At 43.8% G+C, this 7117-nt stretch overlaps 1 long non-coding RNA gene across 1 annotated transcript in view; it reads left to right on the top strand.

Annotated features, from left to right (window-relative positions):
* Positions 1-5431, top strand: part of LOC102457832 (uncharacterized) — a 46882-nt gene extending 41451 nt beyond the window's left edge. The window contains exon 4 of the long non-coding RNA XR_012904095.1: positions 2931-5431. This is a non-coding gene — a long non-coding RNA (uncharacterized LOC102457832). The remainder of the gene's footprint in view (positions 1-2930) is intronic.
* Positions 5432-7117: the final 1686 nt, after the last annotated feature.

Here is a 7117-nt window from a genome sequence, read left to right as displayed (position 1 = left end):
CATTTCTGTGTACAAAATGTACCTGTAATGGTAGGGAGAAGAGATTAAGATGCTGTTTTTCTGGTTTTGTTTTTGTTGGGCTTTTATTCTAAAGACATTCTGTTTTCTGCTTGTTTTTTCATCAGAAATTGCGTGCTTCCTTGAAAGACTCAGTAGAGGGCTGGTAGCATTATGAAATTACAGCACAAAGGAAGTGAAATCTGGATAATTGAGTTTGGATGTGATTTTTAATCAGATTCTTTAAAGCTAATATATAATTGTTAATACAGTACCTTGTAAGCAAGAGCTCCCCCCTTCCCCCCACACTGTATAAAATTCAAACATATTTAGAAACATAAACCTAAGCTTTCTCTTCAAGTTTGGTTTTTCCGAAGCTGACCCCTGTAAAACCTCTCTTGCAAACTGTAGTTCCCTCTGCCCATGAGTGAGGCTCATTTTTAATCCTTGTTAGAGTCAAAGAAACCTCCTACTAGTATACTTAACAGTAATTCAATTGCTTTTTTTATGAAGAATTCAAACATCTGATAAAAGGATGCCTTAACAAACACTCAAGGAAAAAAAATGTTTGCCAATGGTTCAATGCCTATTACCCATTTAATAAAAGACCCAGAGAACTCCCTCTTTCTCTGAGATCTTCACCAAGTCCTCCAGCAAAATCTGGGAAGACCAGACTTGATATACTTGAGATTCCAAAGGTAAAAACAAACCACAAACTCAACAGCAACCTCTCCACAAAACAAAACAAACAAGCACATACACTTAAAAAAACCTTTTCAAACCATCATTATACACCATAAAAGAAGAAAAGGGGGAAAGCAGAGGAGCTTGGAAAGCAGGTGGAATGAGGGTGGAGGGACTGTGAAGGTGGTCCGATTGTATGGAGCATAGCTTGTGTCAGTACCCCTTGAATTTTCCGAAAGCCTTTGACAACATTTATTACGAAAGGCTCTCAACGAAACAAAGTATTCCTGAGATAAGATAAAAGGTCTCCTCATGAGTCAGTAAAAGGTTGAAAGATGGTCAAATCTCACAGAGAAGTGGGAGGAACAGCAGGTCTCCCAGAGTCTCTGTACTGGGAGCTATGCTGTTCAACATATTACTCAATGATTTGGAAACGGTGGGGTGAATTGTGGCAAGTTTGTAGATGATACAAAATTATTCAAAGCAGTTGGGTCCAAAGCAGTCCCTGAGAAGTTCACAAAATGGGGATCTCACAATATTGGGTGACTGGATAAAAAAATGACAGATGAATTCAACACTGATAAGTGCAAAGTAATTCCCATGGGAAAAGATAATCTCAGATCACGATCTATAGTGATGTGGTCTAAATTAGCTATTACTACCAAAGGAAGAGATCCTGGAGTTATTGCAGATAATCCTCTGCAAACTTCTCCTTAATGCACAGCTGCAGACAAAAAAGACTAATAGTATGTAGGAACTATATTAGGAAAGGGATAAAAATGAGACAGAAAATAACATTGTGCCACTATATAAATCCATGGTATACTCACACCTTGATTACTGTGTCCAATTCTGATTTTTCCATCTCAGAAAGGTTCAGAGCAAGTCAACAAAGTTGATCAAGAGTATAGAATGTCTCCCATACAAGGAGAGTCTTGGAGTATGACAGAGATATAAACAATCATGAGTGATGTGTAGAAAGTAAATAGAGAAGTTGTATTTACCTTTTCATACAATCCAAAAACCAAGGGTCATCAGATGGCTGGAGTTATGGGCTGTACCCACGAAAGCTCATGATACTATCTACATGTTTTGTTAGTCTATAAAGTGCTACCAGACCACTTGTTGTTTTTTTCTGAAAATCATAGACAGACGGACAAGACAAATGCAAACTTACTTGTTTTATTTTTGACTGTTCCTTGATTTTGCATTTTGTCTTTCAGTTTTGAGTTAATTTTTTTAAAGTTGTCTTCAGTTTTACAGTCTAAAGCAGAGTTTCCCAACCTATTGGTCGGGTCCCAAATATGGGTTGCCATTACATTTCAAAAGGGTCACCAAGTGTCTCCCCAGGTGGCTGTGCTCCCTCTACTCCCTCTGTTTTTGAATTGCCTTGGGTCACCAAGTCTTCCTGAATTGCCAGAATGGGTCCCCATCTGGAAAAGGTTGGGACCCGCTGGTCTAAATTAAGTAGTATGGTCCAAAAAAAGCAAAATAAAAGATAAGATAAAAAGGAAAGTAAGAAGTGAGAAATCAGAAAGGCAGCATAAGCATAAGGGACATGTAGACTTCCCTCCAGAACAAAATGTTCACTCTTGTCTTCTTTTTCAGTTTTTCCTCCCACCTGTGCCAGCAATGAAACTGGTAAATTTTTAACCACAAATGGAAAACTCAAATCTGTGTTTGACGCACAGATTCACTCCTCCACTGATAATTCACCCCTTCCCCCCCAGCACATAGGTATTGTTATGCCAAAGTCACATGACTTGTCCATAATAAGGAGTGAAACTAATGTAAATAGAGGCGGATACTTAGAAAGCGATACTTTTCCATATGTCAAGAAACAAATTGACAAAGCAAGCCTATTTTTTTCCTGTTTGATTATGTAATTCAGTGTTTTATCCAGAGACTTTATCACATTTTCCTTCACAGCTCTTGTCAATGTTTATTTTCCCTCTAATATATTGAAGCATTTTCTTTGACAGATACCTCACCTGCTAGAAAATCTGAACACTTGTCTCACACAAATTTAGCGTGACCTACTTGAACAAAAGGTTTGGTTTTGACAGCAGTAATCTGGGGGTTTCTTCCTTCGTAAGAGGCAAAATCATACAGTATGTAGGCCTGTAATTCTGGTTTTAGTTATAAAAATAATTTTTTGTTTATAACATAAAGAGGGTATTTATAAAACCTAATGTGAAGTTAGAAATACATTTTAAGAAGGAGAAAGAGTTTATTTTTTTTTCTTTCAGGTGAAACCTTCTCCAACACTGAATGCAACCCAAATACAACAGCACTGTGCTGGTTTGTGAGGACCCCCTGCACTGAGGTGGTCATAGGACTGCTTAACCTTTGGGGGAGTCAGGATTATTCTTGCTTGTGGCATAGTAGCTTTATCTTAGCTGTCCCGATCTGGCAACTTAATTGTAAATAGTTATCCCACCTGTGAAAGGGCCTAGAAAAACTAGAGAAAGGACCCAGGAAAAAGGAGGCAAGAACGTCCCACTTAGGATTGCCAGGTATCTGGTATTCAACCAGACAGTCCATTTTCTGCGCCCTCTGTCCAATAAAAAAAATTCAGAAAATACTGAACATATGCAATGTCCGGTATTTTCTGCTTTTCTGGCTGGGCGCCCGACGGAAGCCTGTCAAGGGTGGGGGGAGTGGCTGGGGAGGCAGGGCTGCGATCAGTTCTAGGAAGCATATAATCCACTTCTCGTCCACAGATTTTCAGGCATATAATCCACTTCTTGTCATGGCCAGAATATGGGCCAGGCTTGAATCCCCGTTTACTCCCCTCCACAGCTGAATAAAGGCTCTGAGAGGCTAGCTCAGCCTGGCAATAGGGTTGCCAGGTGGGAACCTGCGTGCTGGGAGGTTCATGTCATCAGAATATATGGTGTAAACTGTTGATTGTTTATAATAAAGTCCCCATTCAGTGTTAAGCATAGTTGTGATGGAGTTTTTTTTGTTTGTTTTTTGTTTTGTTTTTTTTAGCTCGACAGATTTTTAGCATGTGTGTTCGGTATTTATGGTTTTGGTTTTTTTGCAGATTTTTAGCACGTGTGTTTGGTATTTTTGGGGAAACCCTAGTTCCACTCACTAGGAAAGGCAGACTGAAGAAAGCTATGGGGATGGATTAATTCATGTGCTGGTTCTTAGAAAGGGTGTAAGGCACAGAGAGGCAGTTGTCAGGAATGGATGTTCCAGCAGAGAAAGAAGGAAAAGGAGCAAGATGGAGAAACCAGAGGCCTGAGAACCAGAGGAAGGACTGTGGGAAGCACAGGATTTAGGGAAGCAGCACAAGGGGTATAGCTGTAGCAAGTTGCCTAGGGAAACACCGGTGAGTCTGAAGGAGCAGATTTAGCTTTGTAAACCAGAGTCTTTGGGCTGGAATCCAGAACAGAGAGTGGTCCTGGATTCCCTGAGGGCAGGGCATATGAGCCCCATGTAAAAATTATTTAGCCTAGAGGCCTAAAAGATGAGCCAAGGAATAGCCCAGAGGGGCCAGAGGGATGAGTTCTATATACAGCCTGATCACTCTGGAATCAAAATGAAAGTCAGCCAGGGCAATAGGAACAAAAGCTCCTGCAATGACACGCCCAGATGCAAGAGAGTGCTCTGGTAGTGAGTGTAGTTGCTTACAACCCTTCTCAGAGCTGTTGTATCAGGTTCTCTGCAGATGCTGGTAGACATCACTGCATCACTTACACTCATGTCATACTTGTAAGATTTCCTTCATACCCAGGTGGGTACCATGTTAAAAAAAATGAAAGCTGTGATTCTGATATAATCACATGACTTCAGGGATTGAGGCCCTAGGCAGAGATCCATGGTGCCTGTGACTTAATCTGACTGTTATTCTGCTGCTTGAATTTCATACATGTAATTGCTGTTTGAGATGACCAGTAGTTGAAAAGGGTGGCCAGAAGGTTTTTTAAAATTTGATTTGCTTTTGAACAGTTTGGTTAAAAATGTGACAATTCACTGAGCTGTTTATGACACTGGTACATGTCATAGTGTCATAAACAGCTTGCCTGTGGTTGAAGGAGAAGCACCTAAAGAATGAAACCACAGGTCTTAAACTTTTCATAAAGGAGCAAAGTGTTCTGTGTGTATTCCTGGCTGTGCTACATCCACTTGGAAACTGATACTTGTATTATCATACTGAACTCTCATTTATAGTCCCTTTACCCAGTAAACAGGTCAGCTAGATGTCTTCTCAAAAAACAAACAAACAAACAAAAACCTTCAAGGAGTCAGACGCCTGACACTGTTTAAATTTTTGAAGTAAATGTGCTTTACCTTTTTTAAAACAATTTCATCCTCATGTTAGTGGTATGTTATTATCCCTTTCTCCACTCAAGAAAAAGCAAGTTCAAAGAAAGGTTTCTGAAGTTCTTAAGAGTTCTGCCAAGGCCTTAAATGTCTTCTCTTTGATGAGAACAGCCAGATTACCAATGTTGGAAAAACTGGGGAATTTGAGAGAGTTTTAGCCTGAAATATTGCCAGTGTAAGATGTCATGGTATTGCAAGAGACATACAGGCAGTCCCCGGGTTACGTACAAGATAGGGACTATAGGTTTGTTCTTAAGTTGAATTTGTATGTAAGTCGGAACTGGCTCCAGATTCAGCCGCTGCTGCTGAAACTGACCAGGGGCTGACAACAGGAAGCTGGAGGCAGAATTGCTCTGCCCCCAGCTTCCTGGAATCAGCCACTGATCAGTTTCAACAGCGGCTGAATCTCGAGCCTGGGACAGAACCCGGCAGCACCCCAGCTGCTCTACCCCAGGGTCCACAACAAAAGCCTGGTCTGCTGGGGGGGAGGGCGCACTAGCTGCGCTCCTCCCCCCCAGCAGACCAGGGACACGGGGAGCAAAGCCGCAGCAGCGGCGGGGTGCCGCGCCTCTGAGGCTTTGGTCTGGCAAAGCCTCAGAAGCGCGGGACCCCGCCGCCGCTGCGGCTTTGCTCCCCGTGTCCCTGGTCTGCTGGAGACAGTCCCCAGCAGACCAGAGGCACCGGGAGCAAGCCGCAGCGGCGGCGGGGTGCCGCGCCTCTGAGGCTTTGCTGTGGCAAAGCCGGGGAGGCATGGGACCCCGCCGCTGCTGCGGCTTTGCTCCCGGTGCCTCTGGTCTGCTGGGGACCGTCTCCAGCAGACCAGGGACACGGGGAGCAAAGCCGCAGTGGCGGCGGAGTCCCGCGCCTCTGAGGCTTTGCCAGAGCAAACCCTTAGAGGCGCGGAACCCCTCTGCCTCCCTGGCTTTGCTCCAGGTGTCCCTGGTCTGCTTGAGACAGTCCCCAGCAGACCAGGGGCACCCAGAGCAGCTTTTCTCGCCCCAGAGGTCGAGGTGGCGGGACCACTGCGCTCTGGGCGGTCCCACTGCCTGCGAGCTCCAGGGCGAGAGAGCCCCGTTCGTAAGTGCGGATCCGACATAAGTCGGATCCGCGTAACTCGGGGACTGCCTGTACTTCAAAGGAAGAATGCAATGCATTCTCAAATTGTTTTCTGGTATTCAAAAGACTAAGGGAAAATGGTACGTATGGCATGCAAATAGTTGACTGAATAAACTGGAATAAAGAATTGGCAATTTATTTCTTTGGCACATAGAAAGTAATACTTAATGCTGAGTTTATTTCCTCTCTAATGTCTTTCTAATGTTTGTAAGTTTGAAATATGTAATGAAAGCAGTGCATGTCCTCCATTAGACTCTTATTAGTAAAGTACTTCAGCACATGCCACTTTCCACTAATCCCATATTGCCAAACCCAAGCATTGAAGAGTGAGGATGGGTCACATCCCCAAAAATAATCAGACTGGTTTACAAATCACGATTGAATTAAAATATGTTTTTAAATCCAGACATTTGGGGTGCTTTTTATTTTTAGTGTGTGCTTGGGTCATGCTCTCAAGCTTTTCTCAGTAATCATGAGGGCTAGAAACTTTACTATTTCTTTATTGAAAGCTGAGATTCTCTTAAAGGGAGGAGCTGGGGCTTAAAAAAGTATCATGCCACTCATGCTAAATTGTGAGAATTGGCAACACTGCAGTGCCTTGACGTTGTGGTTCAATCACAGCCCCCCCCCCACACACACACATACACTTTAGCCTTAGTTGGCAGAGGTATCAGCTGGGAGCAGCAGGCTCTTGGTATATCCAAGCCCAGCACTGCAGAGGGAGTGGGTCTGACCACTGTGGGCACAGACCTGGGGGTCTAGTCCAAGGCTCTGAGTCCAGTGGCTGCGAGGCCCATCATTCACCGTCACATAGCTCCAAAGGAATAATGTCCCCAGGCTTCCTTACCCCAAGAACTCTTGAGAGCCCTCTGGGAGGCCCCTCTCAGCCTCTCTCAGGGGAGAGGAAGCCCCAGAGCTGTAATTCCTGAAGCTGGGTGGCTTAGGCCCTGGCTGGGGACTGGCCAGTCCCACAGTGGCTATAGCT

The sequence above is a fragment of the Pelodiscus sinensis genome, chromosome 5, assembly GCF_049634645.1.
Source record: "Pelodiscus sinensis isolate JC-2024 chromosome 5, ASM4963464v1, whole genome shotgun sequence".
In the NCBI taxonomy this organism is placed as follows: domain Eukaryota; kingdom Metazoa; phylum Chordata; order Testudines; family Trionychidae; genus Pelodiscus; species Pelodiscus sinensis.
Note: the sequence above shows the minus strand (reverse complement) of the source record. Positions and strands in the feature narration are given on the sequence as shown.